This window comes from Mauremys mutica, unplaced genomic scaffold, assembly GCF_020497125.1.
Source record: "Mauremys mutica isolate MM-2020 ecotype Southern unplaced genomic scaffold, ASM2049712v1 Super-Scaffold_100095, whole genome shotgun sequence".
Taxonomy (NCBI): Eukaryota; Metazoa; Chordata; order Testudines; family Geoemydidae; genus Mauremys; species Mauremys mutica.
This window is the reverse complement of record NW_025423264.1, coordinates 1,022,350-1,033,108: the sequence shown is the minus strand read 5'-3', so window position 1 is coordinate 1,033,108 and position 10,759 is coordinate 1,022,350. Positions and strand designations below refer to the sequence as shown.

The 10,759-nt window shown below is 56.7% G+C and overlaps 2 non-coding genes across 2 annotated transcripts; one reads left to right on the top strand and one right to left on the bottom strand.

Moving 5' to 3' along the window:
- Window positions 1–8,725: 8,725 nt before the first annotated feature.
- On the bottom strand, window positions 8,726–8,807 carry TRNAS-AGA. Its single transcript has one exon. It is a non-coding gene; the product is annotated as a tRNA-Ser (tRNA).
- A 1,398-nt stretch (window positions 8,808–10,205) lies between these two features.
- Window positions 10,206–10,277, top strand: TRNAC-GCA. The gene has a single exon. It is a non-coding gene; the product is annotated as a tRNA-Cys (tRNA).
- Window positions 10,278–10,759: the final 482 nt, after the last annotated feature.

The following is a 10,759-nucleotide window of genomic DNA, read 5'->3' as shown; positions in this document are numbered from 1 at the left end:
TCACTGCTAGCGCAGACTGGGCAGTTCCTTGCATGAGAGACACTGTCCCAAAGCAGGACTAATGCTTAGAGCTGGTTATCAGTGATTTCAGATCTGTTGGTCTGCAGCAAGACTCTACATTGAGTCTTAACCAGCTCTGTTATTACACAGGGAAGAACAAAAGGGTCAAATGGGGCCTGGAACCCTTAAAAAGGATCCACCCCACCAAGTACAACACTTGTCGCTACCTACTCTCAGCTCCACTGAGAATGTTTTGGGGTCATTCCTCGCCTGTATCAACCTAGGGAACTGGAAGAAGAGCAGTTAACAGGTGCTCCAGTGGCACAATTAGTTAGCGCACAGTACTTATAGGGCTATGTTGAGGTTGTGAGTTCAAGCTTCACCTGGAGCACTGGTTTTCATTAACAAAGTGGCATCACCCCCTTATTTGGCCTTGTGGAATGTAGAATTCCAGCCCAGGGGACCCTGAGGAGGGGAGGAGTCAAAAATTCCCCCTTCACTTATTACCTCCTCTCCAGAGCACAGGTGAGAATCTACAATCCTTTCTCCCCGCCACCCCCCGCCCCAAGCCCCTGTGCCAGGATCCCTCAAGCAGAGCCTGGAGTCCTGCCCATCCTTGACCCCTGAGCCTGGAGGGAGAGGAGCAAGGAGCCATTGTTAGAGGGCTTTCCCTTCCCCCACCCACTTCCCTGGCTCTTGTCACGCAGGCAGCAAGCAGCAAAAGACCAGAAGCCGGAAACACAGACAAAGGGATGTTTACTGGGGTTAGTTTCCAAGCAAGCAGATTCCGAAGCCCTTCACACCAGTCGGGCTTATCTCTATAGACTGACAGAGTCTGTTCCACGTTGTTCCCTTCCCAGCTCTGACACGGCAGTTCTGAAAGTCTAGGCCTGCACAGGCAGCCTGAATATCTCTATTCTAACAGCCATCGGTCCCTGTGGAAAAATGATCTATTCAGGGTTGTCCCTAGACATATTGGTGCCCTACACGGCACCCCCATCCCTCAGCCTGAGCTGACAGAGTGGAGCAGGCTGGGGCCAGATCACCACTTCCCGCTGCCCGGTAATTGCAGGGCAGGCCCGACCCCACACTCACAAGGCGTCAGGAAGTGGAGTGATCCGGCCCCAGCCTGCTGCACTCTGCTCCCAGCCTTGGAGCTTGGGGGTTGGGGGAAAAACACCCCCCAGCACTCACCAGCGGCGTGGCTGGGAGCTGGTGGAGCAGAGCAGGCTGGGGCCAGGTCGTTCCACTTCCCACCACCCGGTGAGTGCAGGGTGCACCTGATCCCTCCTGCCGTCCACCGGGATGTAGCTCAGGGCAAGGGGTGGAGTGCGGGGGGATGGGGTGGAGCAGGGGTGGGGGCTTTGGGGAAGAGGCGGAGCAGGGGCAGGGGCAGCTTTCCTGGCCGGCTCAGCCAGCCGGGGGATCGGGCTGGCCGCTGGAGCAGTACGCAGCTGCGTAGGGCACCAGGAAATTTGGGGCAATTTGGTGCCTCACATTTCCTGGCGCCCTACACAGCTGCACAGTTTGCGTCTGGGTAAGGACGGCCCTGTATCTATGTAGCTCACTGAGTGGTTGGTGGGCTGAGCTTCCCCCCTGCTGGAGCTTTTCAGGGATGAGATTTTGATGAATTACAACAAGAAGAAAATCTCCCCTGTTCCTGTTTGTCACCTTGGCCCCTTCTTGTGCCCCCCTCAGCCTCTGTTCTTCCTGCTAGGGGAGATGCAGAGCCAAGCTCCCATCTTCCTAAGTCACAGAGTCTGTGGCCACCTCTGAACTATTGCCACTGGAGAGTGTGGCTCCCACTTCTCCGCCAGAGGGGCTGCAACAGCAGCTACCCAGCTGGGTCTGGGGGTGTCAGAGATCCAGGCTATAGGGTGCAGGGGATCCAGGGCCAATAAATGTCCTGTCTGAGGGGAGGCCAATGCATGTGGTGGCCATAAGCACCACAGGGTTTAACCCTGTCTGCTCCCTTCCCCACGGCTCTGAGTTCGATGGCACTGAAGTCCCCCTGTGGCTGGGGATATGGATTTGTGGGCACAGCACAGTGCAGTGCGCTTCCAAGACAGCCTGTAATTCAGCAAGCGCTTTGCAACTGGGCCTTGGGCTGGAGGTGATTTTCTCTCCTCGCAGCGGATGGGGGATGCGCTGGGACCAGGTTCTGGCTCTGTTTTTGGGAGCTGGTTTCCCGTGAGGACACACCAGCCATCACTGCTCTCTGCCTAGGGGAGAACCAGTGGTGAGCTGCAGCCGGTTCGCACCGGATCGCGCGAACCGGTTGTTAAATTTAGAAGCCCCCTTTAGAACCGGTTGTTCCTGGACAGACAACTAGTTCCAAAAGGTCTTTTAAATTTAACTAAAGCTCTAGCAGCTGTGTACCCAACCCCCAGCCCCAACTCACCTCACTCCGCCTCACCTGCTGAAGCTCCTCCGGCTTCTCCTCCCCCTCCCCAGCTTCCCGCGAATCAGCTGTTCGCGCGGGAAGCTGGGAGGGCTGAGAAGCAAGCAGCGCTTCCACCAGGTGAGCTGGGGCCGGGGGTGCCAGCGGGAGGAGGGTTCCAGGCGGCGCGCCGCTCGGCGAGGTCGTAGCGAGACTCTGGGGTCGGGCAGCTGGGCTCCTGCCCCCAGGGTCCAGCTGCGACCTCGGCTGGGCAGCGCGGCTCCTGCCCGGGTCCGGGCCGCGCGGTTCCTGCCTGGGCGGCGTGGTTCCTGCTCGGGTCCGGGCGGCACGGTTCTTGGCCGAGCGGCGCGGTTCCTGGCTGAGCGGCATGGTTCCTGGCTGGGCCCGGCCGGGCGGCGCGGTTCCTGGCCAGGGCGGCGCGGTTCCTGCCCGGGTCCGGCCGGGCGGCGTGGTTCCTGGCCAGGTCTGGCCGGGCGGCGCGGTTCCTGCCTGGGCGGCGCGGTTCCTGCCCGTGTCCGGCCGGGCAGCGCGGTGGGAGGAGAAGCCGGGGGGAAGCTTCCTGCAGGTGAGCTGGGGCAGGGTGGGGCGTGATGAGGACTCCAGGCACCGCCCGGCCCTGCTCCAGCCACTGCCCGGCCCCGGCCCCAACTCCGGCCGCACGGCGCGGCTTTGACCCTGGCCCCGACCCCAGCAGGGGTAAGAGGCCAGGGCCAGGGCCGAGACTGGGGCGGGGGAGGAGGGGTTGGATCGGGCAGAGGTTCTGGGGGGGCAGACAGGGTATGAGGAAGGGGGGGTTGGGTAGGCGCCGCGTGGGAGTTCCTGGGGTCTGTTGGGATGGTGGTGGATGGAGTCGGGGCAGTCAGGGGACAGGGAGCGGGGCAAGTTTGGCAGGGGGAGGGGTCCTGGGGGGAGTTAGGGTTGGGGGTCTTGGGAAGGAGTGGTCAGGGGACAAAGAGCAGGGCAGGGGGGGTTATGGGTTGTGGTTTCTGAGGGGGGGCAGGACGTGGGTGGGGGGTGTACTCACTGGGCGGTTCCCTACCGGGTCTTCGGTGGTGGGTCCTTCAGCTGTCGGAGCCGTGCCGCCGAAGACCCAGTAGGGAACCGGTTCCTAAGATTTTGGCAGCTCATCACTGGGGAGAACCACCGGGAAATGTGCTCCTGGCCCAGCTGATTTGGAAGGTTAAACGGGATAGTGGACAACACAGCAAGGTGGGGCTAGGTCCCTGAGAAAACAAAGGGGGTGGGGTGATAGCAGAGACGAGAACTAGAGATGGGGGAGGAGAAGGGGTCTCGAGGGAGGGAACAGCTGGAGAGAACCAAGGAGCGCAGTGGACAAGTCTGCCCTGTGAATACTAGTGGTCACAGGTGTTCTGCAAAAAACCCACAGCCAGCTGGTCCCGTGGTGTGATGGTCGGCCCTCGGGACTCTGACTCTCACAGTCCCAGTTCAGAGCTTGGCTGGAGCTGCGTCGTATTGCTACGAAGCCCTGGAGGCCCTACTGCTCAGTATCCCAATTGCACAAAAGTCTCTCTTTTCCCTCCTGCTTGGTGACTAATGCCCGCTCAAGGGAGATCTTTGGTCCAGATGGCCCCATGCTATTGAACCTGAGAGTCCAGCTAGAGATGCCTTCCACCCTTTGGGCTGACTTATAGCTGCATTCCTGGCTGCCTCAGCTGATGACCACAGGCTCTTCGGCACCCCGGCCCCTAGCCCAGGGCAGGTGGAGGGTTTGGAGCTCCCCATAGTGGCTGGGGCTCCCTAGGTGGCTTTTACCATGGCCCGACTTCAGTGTCTGTCCTGGCTTGGGGGCAGGGCCTCCAGGGGAAGAGGAGAGTTGGGGCCATGGAGAAGGGCCGGGCCTCGGGGCTCCCCCACTTCTACCGAGGTCCCGGTGCTTTTGCTCAGGAGCAGAGGCTGCATCATTGTTTAAATCTAAACCAACCCCAGATGGGGGTGGAGACATTCCCCAGGGATCTCAGTCCGCATCTGCAGCCCTCGGCTGTTGCTGCTGGAGGGTGTGAAGCCGTTTCACTCGTATTGCCTAGTGTCCCTAGCTCTGAGGCCTTTCTCTCGCCTCGCCTCTTCCTGAGGGACCTTCCACTCCATTCCCAACCCACCTCCTAATTATCCAGGGGCTCTTCTCCCAGAAGAGGATCACTCGGGGGCTGGATCCCTCTTTGCCTTTTCTCTGTGTCTAGCACAGTCCGAGGTGCCCATCGGTGGGGTGTTTGATCACAATGACCCTACGTGGAGCTGCCATTCAGCTTCCCTCATTTGGTCTCATCTTTCACTGAATCCAACATTTTTTCAATCCCTCATCACCATCCTCCCAAGCACATGTCAATTGCCTCCACATCCCTTAACCAGGCAGTGTCCCTGTAGTGTGGGCTGTCTTCATAGGCCCTTTCTCAATCTTTCTCACCCTCTTGTCTTGAGTCTCCTGTGTCTCTGCTTTCTAAGCACAGACTAACTCTGGCTGTTCAGAGGAGGGGAGGACCATGCCTATGCGTGGCCAGCAGACAGCGACAAAGACCCCTAGCCAGCCTGCTCCCTGCCATGCCAAACACCCACTGAAGGCCACCCACAGACCAGCATGTGGGGCGGCTGCTGATGCTCTGTGGCCAACATCACAAGACGGTAGGAAAGCAGGGCCAGCCCCCGTGGTGGGGCCTCTGACCGTTCCCACTCAAGGTGCTCACTTTGGCAGTGGGGCAGGAGATTTTTCCCAAGAGGCTTTTCCCCAGCTGGCGAGAAGCAGAGAAACACCCAGGCTCCAAAGGTGCTATGTAGCAAGTACCCTCCAGCACAGGGACAGGCGCACACTTGGAAGAGGGAAACTGCTCCACACGCTAGCCCGGGCAGCCACCCATTTTCTTTGGCCAGTCAGGAAGGGCAAAGGCGAGACTGGAAGCACCTGGGGCTCATGCCCCAGCCTTTGTGATGGCCACCCCCCAACTCCTTCCCGGGGCTCTAGCTGAAGCCAGAGCATTGGCCTGAGCAGCCAAGAAGAGGTTCCAGCCCGGAAGGGAGCAGGACGTTCAGCACAAAGGTAAAAATGCACAAGCACAACGGGACTCGAACCCTCAATCACTAGATCTGAAGTCAGATGCCTTATCCATTAGGCCATGTGGTCACACAATAAAAAAAAACCTCTCCAAGTACTTCTTTACAGAAGATGGACACTGTGTTTCTCAGACTTGGGTCATCTACTGATGGGGGGCCGAGACTTTCTGGTCACAAGAAGTCGAGTTCCCAGCAAGATGTGAGACTTAATTCTATGGAGCCAGGTGCAGGGCTTTGGCAGGGAGGCTCAGGCATGGGGGAATGAGGTGCAGCGGATGGACCAGCTGTCTAGGTACAGAGATTTAGTCACACGAGGCACAGAAGGGAGGAGAAGGAGGAATCCTGCTGATGGTCAGTGGCTGTGCAGAAAAAAGGGTGTTGATTCCCCCATCCTAAATGGGCTGGTTGGCTTGACCCTTCTCCCCTCTGCAGAGCATGGTGGGGACTGCAGCTCACCTTTTGTGGGGTAGGAGGGCACAGGTGCAGGACGCTGGGCTCCGATGCACCTGGAAGGCAGCTCCGGTGGGGTGGGGCAGGGCAGGGCCTGTGGTTTACGTTCTGCTTTGCCTGGTGCTGGGCCATTGCACAATCCCCAGCCACACCGCACAGCGCACCCCAAGAGGCGGTGGGGGGCCGAGCAGATGATCCAGCACAAGGGGGGAGAGGATGTATGGTTGGGGGGAAGAAAGGCCTTGGGCTGCACTGGGGGAGCAAAGAGCAGGGGTGACACCCCAGAAACCTGCAGCAAAGGGATGGACAGGTGGGCTGGGTGGATAGAAGAGACATCGAGCCTAAAAGGGGAGTGGGGTCAAGTGGTCATAGCAGGAAGGCGGCTGGGCACCAGGACCTCTGGGTTCTATCCTTGGTTCTGGGAGCGGAGGGGGGTCTAGAGGTGAGAGCAGGGGAACTGAGAGTCAGGACTCCTGGGTTCCATAGTGGTGGCTGTTTTTTCCTGTGTCTCCCTCCCTACAGATCCCAGCCCAGCCCCCTAGTGGAATCTGACTGGGGGAGGGGTTTGCCCTGCCACTCCAGACTATGATTCGATCCCCTCCCCCCACGGGCTCTGACATCACGGAATCTCCCCCACCCAAATCAGAAAGTAGGAGCCCCTCCCCACATGCGGAGGAAGCTAGTGAGTCTCTTGGGGGTCTCTGGCGGAGGTAACAGCACCCACCAGACACCCACTCATGATTGCAAGGAGACCCCCCTGCAGCCCCCTGCTACGAGGGGCCGGGGGCGCCCAGCCAGGGTCAGGAGGTGAGATGGGGTCGCAGTGGCAGGAAGGGGGCAGAGCTGGGGGTGGTGCCAGGTCTGGTGCTGGCTACACGGGGAAAAACCACACTGCTCCCCCGCAACACACACACACACACCGTCCTGGTGTTGGGAGGGGAACAGGAGAAAGGACAAAAGAAGCAAGAGAAGAAGAGAAAGGAGGAAGGGAAGGATGGATGGAGGAAAAGGTGAAACAAAAAGGACAAACCCTAATGTCCCCAGTTAGTGATTCTAAGGGACAAAATCCCAGGTGCGGAATAAAATTCTGCCTCCTAAAGCTCATGTTTTCCATGCCTAGAATTCAACTGTCACCAAATGGATCAGACTGAACAGGTTTCAAACCTAGAGGAGGCTCTTACCTTCTAAACAGGGACGGCTGTTTTCTAGTAAAATCACTAAAAGGGAAGGAGAAAACTCGAAAGAGGTTCCTCCTGGCGCTCACGTACGTGAACCCGAATACTCTCTCAGTCCTCAAAGAGAGACCTGGAGAAGGAGACTTGCTGAAGCAAAGCCACAGGGGTCTCTGAGGTTTCCCTGGCCCCTCGCCCCTGTCCTGCCTGGCTGATGTCAGCATCTCTCTGTGAGGTCACCACCTCCCCACCACCTTTGACCAATAGTCTGAGGTCCTGCAAAAGGCCTTTGTGATGTCACTGCCACACCCCTCCCTTGCTGTGCTAATGTCCTGCCCCTGGCCAGGCACTTTGGAGGTTTGAGCTACTCCCTGTGGATCACCCCACTCAAGGAGCGTTCGTTCTAGGCAGCAACCCGGTAGTTTTGGATCATCTGCACATTTTGTCAGCTCACTGTTTAGCAGATGGTTTATGATTATGTTGATTAGTCCTGGTCCCAGTACAGACACCACTAGTTACCTGTTTCCACCCTGAAAACTGACCATTTATTCCTACCCTTTGTTTCTTGTCTTTTGACCAGTTATTGATCCACGTGAGGACCTTCCGGAGGTGAAAGTAAGCCGGTATGTTCCGGTATGGGGTACCGGCAAGAGCCGGTACGCTATGCCAGCCCGGCCCGGCTTCCCCAGGCTGGTGATTTAAAGGGCCCAGGGCTCTCTGAAGCGACCGGAGCCCTGGGCCCTTTAAATCACCTCCCGAACCCCCCTGCTGGAGCCCCAGGGAGCAAATCACTGCCGTGGATGCTGCTCTCTCCCGCTCTGCCAACACAGAGCAGGGGCAGCAGAAGCTTCCTTACAGTGGGGGGGGGCACCATTGTCCGAAGTGTGGCACCCCCATGACACCCCTTCCCTAAGGACCCCCACTCACACCACCTCTCCCCCCGAGGCCACACCCACAGACGCCTCTTCCCCAAGACTGCACCCTTTCCCGCCCCTCCATCATTTGTCCTAACAGCCAGTAAAGAGTGGTGGGGCCATGGCCCTCTAAACCCCCTGTTCCAGCACCCCTGACACCGAGCTAAGCAGGCAGCAGTGTTTGTGTGTGTGTGTGTGTGTGTGTGACAGAGAGTGCTGTGCTGAGCTGAGCCAGGGAGAGAAGGGGGCTGATGTCGGGGCTGTCCCCTGCCTCAGGACTGGTCGCTTCCAGGAGCTCTCTGAACTTAGAGACAGTGTGCGACACACTCACTCTTCCGCAACACACACACACACACGCTCTATACCCCACCAAGCACGTTGCAGTTGAAAAGCAGCTGGCAATCTAGTAGGATGCCCATGTACCAATGGGATAGAAACCTGCATCATGTGATGCTGTACCAGCCTGTAAGGCATTGCAAACCCTTCCCAAAGCACCCTGCAGCCAGCTGCACAGTGGGATAGCTACCCACAGTGCACTGCTCTCTGTGGCAATTCAAGAGATGCCAGCATGGATGTGCTCTGGTGTCATAGGGGAATAGGGTGGACATGCAACAGCTGTTCAATTAAAACACTTTAACTTAAGCCACATTATTCTTTCATGTAGACATAACTGAAGAGTGAGACAAGACCCAGCTCCATTGAAACTAAAGAACCACAACTTCCTGTGTAGTTGGCAGGATTTGAACCTGCGCAAGGAAACCCCAATGGATTTCTAGCCCATCGCCTTAACCACTCGGCCACAACTACTTGCTTGATATGTGGCTTTCACTGCACTCTAGTTCTGTTCTCACTGAGTGATCAATTCCAGTTGTTTCCTCAGACCAGCTTCCACAACACACACACTGCTGTGCCCTTGTGTAAGTGTGTCCATGGCTGAACTGCAAGAATTCCTGCTCCTTTCCCTTCTGGCTGGAGCATGAGGAGAGTGTGTTTGTGGTTAATGATGTTGCTGTAGATTTTTGTCCATTTCCTGCCTTGATCATTCAGACAGTCCCTTTCCCGTCATATCCCCAGTACATCAATGATTGCAATAGCAGGGGGCAGGTTTTCTCTGGGGCACTGAGCTTTGCCAGGGGGTTGATGGCTCCTTTCTTTCCTCACCCTGGAGTAAACTCGCTTTTTATTCCATCCTTGATGTTTCAAGGAATAACAACAGATGACCAAAGAAAGAGGTGGACAGGGTAGGTCTCAGGGGAGGGGCAGAGAGGTGTGGGCGATGGACAGGGGAGGGGACAGAGGGGGGGCAGCAGGCAGACCTTGGGTAGGGGGTGGAGAGGCGCGAGGAGGCCTTGGGAGAGGAGAGGAGCCAGGGACCAGCAGGCCTCAGCCAAAGAGCAGGGGTGGGAAGTGGCCAAATGGGAGTGAGGGCGGAGCACAAGGGGGGCCTCGGAGGGAGGAGAACGAGGGAAGGGGGTGGAGCGGGGGGGCAGCACCACGGTCTGGGCAGGGGCCACCCACAGGATTCAGGGGCCTGGGGCAAAACAATTTCAGGGGCCCCTTCCATAAAAAAAAGTTGCAATACGATAGAATCCTGTATTCTCCTGGGGGCCCTGCAGGACCTGGGGCAAATTGCCCCCCCCTCTGGGCGGCCCTGCCCTCAGCCTCTCCTCGTAAGTCCCCTGCCCCCTCATCATTTTTGTTGCCCTCCCCTAGACTCTCGCCAATTTGTTTCTGTAGGGGTGGGGGGGGGGAACTGGACCCAATGCTCCAGATGTGGCCTCACTGGTGCTCAATAGAGGGGAATAATCACTTCCCTCGATCTGCTGGCAAAGCTCCTACTAATCCAGCCCAATATGACCAGTTACCCATATTGAATGCAGACACAGCAATATCTGATACATTGGTTCCTGTCCATTCAGGAGGTTATTTCCCACCTATTCATAAATAATGAAGCTGCTCTAAGCGGAGGGGAGAGAGCTGTCCCGTCCGTGCAGTTAACCCATCTCCCCGAGAGGTGGTAGCTATGTCAGTGGGGGAAGCTATGTTGGTGGGTGTGCAAGCTGTGGTGTCTACATGTGTATATAAAGTTTAGTCAAACCCCATTTTTTAAACCCCCTGTGGTCTGGGAATAGAAAAGGAGCTCTCTGAGGCAGAGCCCGTCCTTCAAAATCCTTAAGATCATGGACTTGCCTATGCAAGTGTCATGGGGGTATAGCTCAGTGATAGAGTGTTTGACTGCAGATCAAGTGGTCTTTGGTTCAAATCCAAGTGCTCCCTTACGAGCATGCTTCATTAATAAAAATAATTTTATTTCCACTATGCTCAGGAGCTCCACTAAATAAGGATCCCTCAAATGAATGGACACACTCAACATTTTCCTGTGCAAATGTAAAAAAACCTAGCAAACATGTCCCCCAGCTGAAACCAGTTCCAATCCTCTAAGTGTCTAGTTTATGTTTTCATCAATGAAACAAAGGCACATGGAGACACATTTGCAGGTCCTTGGCCTCCATGGGCTACAATGTGCAGAAGAACAAGAACCACATCCACTTGGGAGGCATGGACTAGTCTGTATTACATTTGGTAAGTAAGTTGCCATTGGGACTGAAAACTCTACTGGGGGTGGACAGGAGCCTGTTACAAAACTAAAATAACCAAGATTTACCAAACTCCCTGTTACACATTCAATCCTCTGTTTGTGCACACGGCATCAGTTGTGGCTCTAATAAATGGCAGCCTTCCTTTAACACAGATTGTTG